The 13,145-nt window shown below is 38.7% G+C and overlaps 1 pseudogene; it reads left to right on the top strand.

The window, feature by feature from the left end:
* Positions 1-1,090: 1,090 nt before the first annotated feature.
* On the top strand, positions 1,091-12,184 carry LOC113343888 (annotated as a pseudogene).
* Positions 12,185-13,145: the final 961 nt, after the last annotated feature.

The raw sequence follows: 13,145 nt of genomic DNA, 5'->3' as shown, positions 1-13,145 counted from the left end.
CGCATCCATTCCAATTCACTACGGATTTCAAATTTGGCATCCTCATCTAATCCAACATTCAATGGATATACGGATGGACGGATTGGATCCGGATAATCCAATGAATTTGTTTTATAATTAAAATTATTTATAATGAGGAAATAAAGACAACAAGTTTACTGATGCTTTTAATTAGAAATAAGACTACATTATTTTTGAGTTTAAAATTGGATTTGAGTATAATGCTTTGAAGTTACTTAAAATTTGAAGATGAAGATCGACCCGACCCCTTTAAAATAAGATGTTTTTGGTGTACCTGGGATCAAGTATGTTCACTTATACATATATATTGGTTTTTGTATCTTGTAAGCTCATCAAAGTATGACATGAAAGGAATACCTAATTTGGCAAAAACAACAAATATGCTAACTTCATACTTGTACCGAATAAGTTTAAAATGAACGGATATGGAGTCCACCGTATTTTCAAGGTTGCATCCATACCCAATCCATAATTTGTTGAATTTCAAAAACGCCGTCCGCATTCAACCCATTAGCGAACGGTTCGGGCACCCACCGGCAAAAATACGCATGGTCCCAGCTAAATCTGCGGATTTCGGGCCAAATGCTCACCCCACCCTTCCGTGATTGTATGGGCAAGGAGAAAGAAGCCCATCTGGACCTGGTGGATGAAATTTGGGGGGCTTCGTTCTAATCCCAACAATCTTAATACATGACAACCGATCATAGCAGTGTCCAGAACATGGAACTTGAAATTTTGGTACTAACGATAATAGTTCAACTCTCTTTCTATATCTGTGCCTTTGTGTCTTTGCATGCGTTATAGTATAAATTTATTTTCAAACTTTGTGTCTGTGCAGTGGATGCATGTTTAAGGAAGAATACAAAGATATTGGAATCAGAAGATTCTTGTTCTCACTCGGCTCCGTGTTGATCAGATGCATGCGCGCATGCCCTCCCTGTCCAGAGGCACCATATATTAGAATTGGAATGTATGTATCTAATTAGTGTTTCTGAAAATAATCTTGAAGCTGCAAGCCTTCTCATCACTCTTTCTCGAAGGTGCTATACGAGACCCTATGACTGACCATATGGATGACACTCCACTACAAGAACAATTGCTGAAGAAGATCCAAGAGCTTGACACTACAGATTCCTACCTGAGAAAAGAAAGGGCAAAATTAACTTGTTATGGAGCCAGTTCCGGCATAGGTGATTCAGTTCAACGACCAGGACCAACCAGTTCGAAACCGTGCCAACATGGAAAAACGGCTCAGCTTCATCCAAACATAAAGAGAAAAGTATCCTTCTAAACCACGGAAGCAGTTATCTGAATTTCACCGATAAACAAGCGTACAATATCTTGCAGTCATTGGGTCAGGCAGTTCATATTTTTGATGACAAAGGTTTGATAATTTACTGGTGAGTTTTTTATTATTATTTTTATTACATTTCTTTTTGAGTGATTTCGTGGATCAGATTGGCAATAATAATCGTAGCTTTGAGAGTTCTGTAAGTCATAAATTCCCTGAGTCTCTTCTGTTGACTTGGAAGAAAATATATTTAAAGGATCCTAGGTTCTTCTTTAATTGCAGGAATCGGGCTGCTGAAGACTTGTATGGTTATTCTGCATCAGAAGCCGTTGGTCATAGTGTCTTTGACCTCATTGTTGAAAAGCATGCCTATGAAGAAGGAAAAGAAATAATTCATAGAAGTGCCATGGGGGAAAGCTGGACAGGTCTGTTCCCGGTCATTAATAAACAAGGAAGACGATTTCAAATTATCGCAAGTGATACCCCATTTTATGATGATGGTGGTACTTTGGTTGGTATTGTTCGTGTAACTTTTGACTCGCATCTATTCCATGAAACTCAAACTACATTTACTTCTAGAAGAAAACCTTCTAATGAAGCTGCATACCCTAGCTCAAGTCAGCTGTCTAAAAGTAGTACTGCACTGGCAACTACTGGTCTTAATTCCCAGCAGAAACCTTTTCAAGCTACAATTTCTTCCAAGCTGTTTATTCTGGTATGTTTGATCTCTCGAGTCTTTTTAATGGAATCACTTTTATTATACTCTCAGTCTATTGATTAAAACTATGAAACAGACATCAAGAATTACCAGAAGTGTTTTACGGTGGATAACGGGAACTCGGGCGAAAACCATGAAATGCGAAATCCAAGGTGGAAATAGACCATATGTTGATCGGCAAGATTTCTTAGAAACTGTTATCTCTGACCCGAGAGAGTATGCCCAAGAAAAAATGTACCAGGAAAGACTTTTTGGAGATATTTCCGCGACAAAAATGAAAGTAAGATTGGAGGGTACAAAATGATTACTGGTAGGGTAAAGGGCATATTCTTGCCATGGGAAGGTGGGGGACGAGATGCATCAATGAGAAGGACTACCACCCATGTTATCTATCCCACCATAAATCGTGAACTGAAGTATGACTTCAATCAACAGAAGAGTCAGGCATTAACAAATAAGGTGGTAGTCGAAAGTTACCTATTTAATGGAAGTAAAGCCTGTAGTTGCTCATCATCTTCTAGTAATGGAAACCGTACAAGTAGTATGGTCATTAGTGGTAGTCGTAGTATTAGCAGTACGGAGACAGATTTCTTGAGCTATGTCATCTCGTGGGGTGACTTGATACTTTGTGAACAAATTGGGAGAGGTGCTATACATTTGTTTCTGTTTGTTTTATAATTTCATGATTTTTCATTAGTAAAGCTGTTTATCCGATCTTTGATTTCTTATTGATGGCTCTCAGGCTCTTGTGCGACTGTGTATCATGGTCTTTGGTGCGGCTCGGTAAGTTCTCTTTTCATGTTAGCTTTTTGAATTTCTTGCCCACCACCGGTGCACAAGATATCAAAACCCTATATATAATTGTTACTTTAACACAGGATGTTGCTGTAAAGGTATTTTCTGAATTCGAGTACTCAGAAGACTTGCTACGAACCTTCAGACACGAGGTAGTATTTTGAATTCAACCTAATTAGTTTTATTGCTTTCAAGAAAAATTCACCAAAATTATGTATCTTCCCACAAAGGATTCACTTATGAAGAGGCTTCGGCATCCAAATGTTCTACTGTTTATGGGGGCAGTAACTACACCTAAGCATTTGTGCATTGTCACTGAGTTCCTCCCACGGTGCATGCTCCACTTTTAGTTTATCTACTTCAAATCTTTGTTCATTTTATTTTTAATAATAATAAGCATATTTTGCTACCTTAATTGAATATATTATTCGCTGTTGCAGTGGGAGTTTGTTTCAGTTGCTTCGACGTAACCCTCCTGCATTAGATTGGAAACGACGTGTTCTCATCGCTTTAGACATTGTTAGTAATCATCTTCGAATTACAGAACTCTTGGTACAACTAACAAGTGTCTGACCAACTCAAACTTCGACGTAACCCTCCTAATTTTTTTTCTTCTTTGAATCATTCTATATATAGGCACGAGGTTTGAATTATCTTCATTGTTGTAACCCACCAATTGTTCATCGTGATCCGAAGTCATCAAATCTGTTGGTTGATAATAAGTGGAAACTGAAGGTACGCGTCTTTTACTGTTCTTCTTTTCTAGAAGAATGCTCAATACATTGTAATGCAGAGAAATAAAAGTTCATCGTTTTAATTAGGTTGGGGATTTTGGTCTCTCACGGCTCAAAGATGCAACTTTCTTAACAACAAAGTGTGGGAAAGGAACGGTAACACGTTTTAATATACTGCCTTTTTTTTTTCTTTCTTTTTTGAAATTTAGACTTCCATTAACAAGAAAAAACAGGTTACAAGAGGCCATCAGTACTGTTGATTGCCCTTATTTCACTCGAAGGAGTTGAAATATTTGTACCCCCGACAGATTCTGAGACAAGATTACTAGGTTTAGGTTAAGAACTAGAGAATAGTTTAGAAGAAGAGATGACACGGAAACAGAAGATAAACAATTGTGATTCTTATTCGATGATAATAATTGATCAAAGTACAACATATATATACAGGGTTCCTTGAACAACAAGGAGTCTTGTTTCCTAAAAACATCATATTTTCTAATATGAAATAAGCTAAATATCTTGGTCAACAGGGTTACGCGTGTGTTATTACACACGTATCAGACTATGTGCTAACACCCTCCCGCAAGCGTAACGGGTTATCCTGAACCGTTAGCTTGAACCTTAAAAAACAAAATCGATCCTTTGATAACGGTTTTGTGAATATATCAGCAATTTGATCCTTGGAGGATATAAACCTGACATCAAGAAGTTTCAAAGCAACTTGATCACGAACAAAATGATAATCAATCTCAATGTGCTTCGTTCTTGCATGAAATATAGGATTGACAGTAAGATAAGTTGCACCAAGATTGTCACACCATAGAACATGAGGTGATTGAGTAGAAACACGAAGTTCTGAAAGAAGTGATTGAATCCACATAATTTCAGCAGTAGCAATTGCAAGTCCCCTATATTCTGCTTCAGTACTAGAACGTGACACTGTCTTCTGTTTACGATCACTCCAGGAAACAATATTACCACCCAAGAAAATACAATAACCACTAGTAGAACGTCGATCTTCAAGAGAACCAGCCCAGTCTGAATCAGTATATGCATTGAAAGATAACTGTAGAGAAGGAGATGGTCGAAGAAGTATACCAAAAGTAGACGTGTGTCTAAGATAACGAAGTATACGCTTTACTAGACCCCAGTGAAAAACGGTGGGTGCATGCATAAACTGACATACCTTATTAACAACATATGCCAAATCAGGACGAGTAAATGTCAAATATTGTAAGGCTCCAACAATGCTACAATATTCAGTAGCATCAGTTAATAAGGTACTATGATCAGAAGATATGTCCCAAAAAGTACTAAGTGGTGTGTGAATAGGTTTAACACCATCCATTTTTGCATGAATAAGAAGATCACGAGCATACCTTTGTTGAGAAAGAAACAATCCTGAGGGTGTACGAATTGCTTCAATTCCAAGAAAATAAGACAAAGAACCAAGATCTTTAATTGAAAATTCTTGTTGTAGACGATCAAGAGTGGATTTAATACCAATAGAATTGGAACCTTTAACAATAATATCATCCACATAGACTAGCAAATAAATAGTACCATGAGTACCGTTGTAGATGAATAGAGAGGAGTCACATTTCGAAGTGACAAAGCCAATTTGCAGCAAAAAGGTACTAAGTCTTTGGTACCACGCACGAGGATCTTGTTTGAGGCCGTAGAGAGAACGGTGTAACTTGCAAACATGCGTAGGAAAACGAGAATCCACATAGCCCGGTGGCTGTTTCATATACACCTCTTCTTGAAGTTCTCCATGTAAGAAAGCATTTTGTACATCAAGTTGACGAATAGGTCAATTGGAAGACAAAGCCAATGTAAGAATAATATGTATAGTACATGGTTTAACAACCGGACTAAACGTTTCAGAGTAATCAATTCCCTCTTGTTGATTATAGCCTTTTGCAACCAAGCGAGATTTACGACGTGCAATTGTACCATCAGGATTGCGTTTGATACAAAATACTCATTAACATCCAATAACATTCATAGAAGGATCATATTTTACTAGTGACCACGTACCATTTCGAATTAAAGCATTGATCTCGTCATCGGAAGACGTACGCCATTTTGGATCTTTATGAGCTTGTGAAATACAGGTAGGCTCAAGAAGAGAATCACATACCAGTGCATACTTCGAATTTGGTTTAAAAATGCCATCCTTAGCCCGAGTCACCATTGGATGCGTGACAACAGCAGAGGCAGGCACAGAATTATGAACAGGCTCATTCAGAGCTGAATTAGACACCGTAGTAGACACGTGACTAGATTCTGTCAGGTGCATAGGTGAAGGCAATGTAGTAGACTCTGGCATTGACGTTGTCGGATGCAAAAAAGACAACTGTGTACCTTCAGAAGCAGGAGCTGAGACTGCAAGTTGGTGACAGGTCTGGGAGAAGAAATATTGCTGTCGGCTGAGTCTGACAGGCTGATGATTGGAGTAGTTGACCGTGTCGGCTGAAAACCAAGAGAAGTAGTGCTGTCGGCTAAGTCTGACAAGCTGGTGAGCGGAGCAGTTGGGTATGTCTGCTGTAAACCAAGAGAAGTGGAAGATCCTGGTCGATGCATGAGAGAATTTGTAGATGATGTCGGCTGTAAACTAAGTGAAGGAGACACAGCAGAAACTGGTCGTGCTGACTGAGAGCGAGTAGAGAATGTCGGCGGTAAATAAAAACTTAAGGGAGTAGAAATAGATACATGTGAAGAAGTCGATACCGGAGAAGGCAGTGATGCGGTCGCAAAAGGAAAAGTGGTCTCATCAAAAACAACATGACGACTGACATATATCCGTCCTTTAGGGATGTGAGGACATTTGTAACCTTTTTGGGATGGACTATATCAAATAAAAACACAAGGAGAAGAAAGTGGTTCCATTTTATGAGACATGTATGGTCGTAGGTGAGGATAACACAAACAACCAAACACACGAAGCAAAGTGTAGTCTGGTGGGAGACCAAAAAGAATTTCATATGGAGAAGAATTATTGATAGAAGTGGACGGAACACGGTTCATTAAAAAACAAGCAGTGTAAAAAGAGTCATACCAATACGAGGATGGTACATAATCCATGTTCAGAATTGTAAGACCAGTTTCACGAATATGACGATGACAGCGTTCCACTAAACCATTTTGTTCAGAAGTATGTGGACATGAAAATCTATGAAAAATACCAAGTTGCTGAAGATGCGGAGTAAGTTTGCGATACTCAAGTGCATTATCCGATTGAAAAATCTTGATTTTACGATTAAAAAGATTTTCAACATGCTTTTGGAACAAAAGGAATATAGAAAAGACATCAGACTTTTGAGACATAGGAAACATCCAAGTAAAACGACTAAACGCATCAATAAATATGATATAATATCTGTATCCTTCATTAGACAGAATATGAGAAGGTCCCCAACCATCATAGACAATTAAATCTAATGGATTCAAATAAGTAGTTTTACTAGAATGAAAAAGGTAACTTATAACTCCTATGTTCATGACAAGATGAACAAAACTTAATAGACTGATTAGAAACCGGAAGTGAAAACTGAGGAACAACTTTACGCATTGTACGCATCATTGGATGTCCTAATCTAGAGTTCCATTCTTGTAAGGTAGCACGTTCTCCTATGTAAGCTTTAGGAGACTTAAACGAACCATCAAGTTGATAGAGACCACCCCTCCTACTGCCGCGAAGAAGAACCTTCCCGGTACATCGATCCTTCACAAGACAAAAAATTGGATGAAATTCAAATAAGACATTTTTATCAGTAGTGAAACCAGAAACTGACAAGAGATTATGAGAAATTTGTGGTGCATGAAGAACTTTACGAAGCTGCAACTTACGGTCGGGAGTTCCCAAAATAGAAGATCCAACATTAGAAATCGGAATAGAAGAGTCATTACCCATTTGAATTTGATCAGGACCATATTCGTTTAAAAACTGAAGACGAGAAAAATCATTCGTTATATGATCTGTAGCACCACTGTCAGGAATCCATGGAGGAGTTGGTAACAAACCAGTTTGAGCAGTATAAGCACGAGGAGCGGAGGTCGGTGGCTGACGTCGAAGAGGACGAAAACTGCGATCGAAACGATTCCAACAATCTGGAGCTTCGTGGTTTTTGCGACCACACAATTGACAAGGAATCTCTGAACGGGAGCTTCGTGTTTGAGATTGAGTACTATGCCGAGATTGAGTATTGTGTTGGAGACGAACTGGGCCGAGCAGGGAAGATGAGTTCTGTGGTGAGGAGAAATTGGGCCGAGCAGAGAAACGAGATTGGCTTGATGCAGATTGACGAGATGGGCCTGGTGCAGCAACGTTGGCGACCGGTTGGGTATTCAGCAGTTTTGCTTGATTTTCAACACGAAGCTCGAACGTGAGAAGGTAAGTGATGAAGTCCTCCAGTTTCATGGTCCCCATTGACGTTGTAAGAGAGGTAACGATGCATCATATGAAGTATCCAAACCAGGTAAAATACAGTGACGCAACTTGGATTCAGTAATGGTAGTGACAGCAGCAGCGAGGTTATCAACGATGTTGCGAGCTCGATCAATGTAATTTCTCATAGAAAGAGATCTTTTCTTAAATCCCTAAGTTCACATTGCAAGTGATGGATATGCGCATCAGATTTTGAAGCAAAAAGAGATTCCAGAGAAGACCAAACAGCATGAGAACTTGTGAGACGATGGACTTTTCCGTAGAACATCAGGAGTTAACGAGGAGAAAATCCAGCCGAGAAGAATACGATCTTGTTTTAGCCAAGGAGCATAGGCTGGATTCGGTTCTTCACTGTTTGCAAGAGTAGGAGAGGGACATGGGTTGTATCCAGTAACAAAACTGTCGAGTTCATAGCCTTGGAGATATGGGAGGAATTGAGCACGCCATGGAGAGTAATTGGTCTCATCAAGTTTGACGGTAATAATGTGGTGAGGTTGAGAGAAAACAGAAGAGGCCATCATCGATTGAGATGAATTAAGAACTGTGGAAACTGAGGAGGCTGCGGAAGACATGAGGATCAACTAGGATGATACCAAGATAACAAGGATTTCTAACTTTCTGATCCTCGGAATAAAGATTGAAAAACATTAGAAGACATATGCGTCCTATCTATAAAAAGTACAGAGAAAAGGTAGATAATATACTGCCACAGTTCTTTTCTTTTCATCTCTGATTTTATGGAATGAGTAATTCTTGGTAGTGTTACATTTTCTTTAATAGATCATCAGATTTAACCTTTCAGACTTTGATGCTTTCTACTGCCCCAATGGATGGCTCCAGAGGTTATACGTAATGAGCCGGCGGATGAAAAGTATGCTCTAATTCTTTTAATTATATAATTTGGATTTTCAGTTTCACGTTCATACTAATGCATGGAAAACTTTATAGATCTGATGTGTATTGTGGGAGCTTGCCACCGGAAACATTCCTTGGGACGGTCTGATCCCAATGCAGGTATGTTCTTTCGCAACAGATGATTCCATGCTCATGCAATAATTACTCCCTCGGCTCCTACCGCTTTGTATTTGTGGAGGTGGTTTTATCTCACATCACATATTAATAAAACTTTTCAGTTTACCCATGAAAATGAAAAACTATCTACAGTTTTGGAAGTGCCCTATGCAGGTGATCGCTGCTGTAGGGTTTATGGACCAAGGAATTGAGATCCCAAAAGATGTTGACCCACAATGGGCATCTCTCATCAAGACTTGCTTGCACAGGTGCATATTCCGTGACATGTTTCTATGTAAAATAATTGGTTATTTTGTGTCCCTATTGTATTGTTTAATTTTCTAGTTTCTTCATGCTTCTCATGATTTTTGCATTTGACACCTTAGCGACCCAAGATGCCGGCCAACGTTCGGGAAGGTGCTGGAAAAGTTGAATGTTATGCGGAGATATTATTTTGCTCGAAAGCCGAAATAATTAAGCTTCTTCTTAGCAAGGGAAAATGAACTGTAAAGGTGTTATTCAGGTGAGTCACAAGTTGCCAAGCAAAAGAACAACCAGTCATTAGTTGAACAGCCAGCAGAAAGCAATGCATGCCGCTTATGGGTTTATGGTGATTCCTGCCGCAGTACAATAAGTGGCATTGTAAAGGGGGAGGAGTGTCTAACGGGTAAGGAATCATTACTGTGCACAAATGTGATTACTGCCAAAGAGGAAGAAATTTGCAGCAATGAAAAATAGGCAACGCTTCAGATAAAGAGTTCAGTTACTGCCACCGTCAACTATCAATAATGATGTAACAGGACAATTTCTGTTTTCTTTGTGTTGAATGATGTTCATCATGCTTGGGTGTGCCCCAGTTTAATAACGCTGACATATTAACCTAACTCAAATAATGTATAATAATAAGCTAAGAAGACACCGCCTGCCCATGCTATTGATTTTTTGTTACTTCCATTTTGATCATTGAATACCAACACACACACAAGCCACCAATCCATAAGAGTTGGTATCTTCTATGTTACATCACATTTTTGAAGCTCAACAAAAGAGAGAAATCGAGAGACCGAGAAAAGAGAAAAAGCAAGAAAAGGCTTTGAGATTTTGGTTTCCTTCACTTGTAGATATCTCCATGTCGACCCAAGATGTTGCTGTAAAGGTATTTTCTGAATTTGAGTACTCGGAAGCCTTGCTACGAACCTTCAGACACGAGGTAGTATTTGGATCATCCTAATTAATCAGTTTTATTGCTTTCAGAATTCAAGAAAATTGACATTAATTATTTATCTTCATAAAGGTGTCACTTATGAAGAGGCCTCAGCATCCAAATATTCTACTGTTTATGGGGGCAGTAACTTCACGGAAGCATTTGTGCATTGTCACTGAATTCCTCCCACGGTTCATGCTCCACTTTTACTTTATCTACTTAAAATCCTGTGCTTTTTATTTTTAATAATAAGCACATTTTGATACCGGCACTGCTATTCAATTCCCTATTTTCCACCTTCCTATTCTCCTCCCTACAATCTAAACTCCATATTAGGAAAATGGTGAACCCACCTGAACCTGAATGCGAATCTCGACGAAGATGTGAGGCTTATATTATAGGGAGATGGATAATAGGGAGCCAAATAGCATTTCCGTTTTGATACCTTTCATATATTAACGTGCATGAAATTTTCCCGTCGCAGTGGGAGTTTGTTTCAATTGCTTCAACGTAACCCTCCTGCATTAGATTGGAAACGACGTGTTCTCATGGCTTTGGACATTGTTAGTAATCATCATAAGCCCACACACCTCTTGGTATAACTACCAAGTGTCTGACCAACTCAGTTGCTTGACACTTCAAAAAAATAAAATATTTTTATTTTTATTTTGTAGGCGCGAGGTTTGAATTATCTTCATTGTCACAACCCACCAATTGTTCATCGTGATTCGAAGTCATCAAATCTGTTGGTTGATAATAACTGGAATATAAAGGTACGCGTCTTTTACCGTTCTTCTTTTCTAGAAGAATGCTCAATACATTGTAATGCAGAGAAATAAACGTTCATTGTCTAAATTTTAATTAGGTTGGGGATTTTGGTCTCTCACGGCTCAAACATGCAACCTTTTTATCAACAACAAGGGGGAAAGGAACGGTAACACATTTCAATACACTGCATTACTTTAGTAGATCATCAAATTTAACCTTGTAGGCTTTGATGTTCTCTACGGCCACAATGGATGGCTCCGGAGGTTATACGTAATGAACCGGCCGATGAAAAGTATGCGCTCAAACTCTTATAGTTATATAATTTGGCCGTTCATATATTATCTAAATAACTAATGCACAGAAAACTTTATAGATCTGATGTGTATAGCTTTGGAGTTGTATTGTGGGAGCTTGCCACCGGAAAAATTCCTTGGGACGGTCTGATCCCAATGCAGGTATGTTCTTTCGTAACTGATGATTCCATGCTCATGCAATAACAATTACACCCAACCGCTTTATATTAACGGATGTGAGTTTTTCTCACATTTTAATATTCCCTCCGTCTCTAAAAGATATTCAGGTTTATATATAAATTTACACATAAATCTGCCTATCTTTTGGAGACGGAAGCAGTAAAACATCTCATTTTCATAATTTTTTCTCATTTTTATCCTTGATATATGTTTATTAAAATAGTATTGTGCATGTAAATGGATCCGCCAAAAGAAACCGGACAAAGGGAAAGATATAAAAAACATTATTATTTCTGAAAGTAGGTGTTTTCTTCACATGTGAGAAAAACTCACCTAAGCTTATATAAAGCTGACAGAGGCAGTATCATATGAAAAGGCAAAACTATCTACAGTTTTGGAAGTGCATTATGCAGGTGATTGCTGCTGTAGGGTTCATGGACCAAAGAACTGAGATCCCCAAAAATATTGATCCACAGTGGATATCTCTCATCAAGACTTTCTTGCACAGGTGCATATTTCGGGACATGCTTCTATATATATATAAATAATTGGTTATTTTGTGTACATATTAAATCCACTTAGGTTAATAACACAAACATATGGCTCATGGTTTTTGCATTTGACACCTCAGCGACCCAAAATGTCGGCCAACATTGGGGAAGCTGCTGGAAAAGTCGAATGTTATGCAGAGATATTATTTTGCTCCAAAGCCGAAATAATTAAGTTTCCTCTTAGCAAGGGAAAGAACTGTAAAGGTGTTGTCCATGTGCAATATTAAGACTGGGTTTTGTAAAATGTCAAGAAGATGACCGACATCCGTAAACACTTGCGTCGCTCCGTCTGGATCTTCTTCGGGTCATGGCATATGCCATCAACAATTCCATGCTAAAAATCTAGTGCAAAATTGATGGTAGACACCTCAACATCTGCAAAAACCTGTGAGTGACACGCAAGAAACTCGCAGGTAAGTCGCAAGTTGCCAAGCAAAAGTGTCAAATAGGTAGGAAGCAAAAGTACAATACGTGGCGTTGTAAAGGGGGGGTGTCTAATAGGTAGGAAGCGTTATTGTGCAAAGATAAGATTTACTGCCTAAGAAGATTGAAGAAATTTGCGGCAATGAAAATTATAAAGAGTTCAATTTCTGTTTTCTTTTTGTTGGGTGTGTCCCAGTTCATTATTAAAGCGAATAATGTATAATAATAAGCTAAGAAGACGCCACCTTTCCCATGCTACTGATTTTTTATTGCTTTCATTTAGACCATGAATACCAACACACACAAGTCACCAATCCACAAAGAGAGAAATCAAGAGACCAAGAAAAGAAAAAAAACGAGAAAAGGTGTTGAGATTTTGGTTTCCTTCACTTGTAAATATCTCCATGTCAATGTCGATCCAATCTCTTGATGCAAACACGGAACAGTACAAGTTGTACCCGTCTTTAACACCTTTTCATCTGCATGCAATTCTTTAGCTGAATATTTGAGGCCGAGAGCAGTATCAATCACATGTCTCACTTCCCGCCAAAATGTTAGCCACCGTTTACGTGATTGTATGGGGAAGGAACAGAAGGCCCATCGAGACCTCCAGGATGAACTTTGCGGGGCTTCGTTCTAATCCCGACAACTCTTAATACTTGTATACTTGTATTTTCTTTCTCTACAATAACCATTCTGTAGAATA

Source organism: Papaver somniferum, unplaced genomic scaffold (genome assembly GCF_003573695.1).
Source record: "Papaver somniferum cultivar HN1 unplaced genomic scaffold, ASM357369v1 unplaced-scaffold_7, whole genome shotgun sequence".
Taxonomy (NCBI): Eukaryota; Viridiplantae; Streptophyta; class Magnoliopsida; order Ranunculales; family Papaveraceae; genus Papaver; species Papaver somniferum.
Note: the sequence above shows the minus strand (reverse complement) of the source record. Positions and strands in the feature narration are given on the sequence as shown.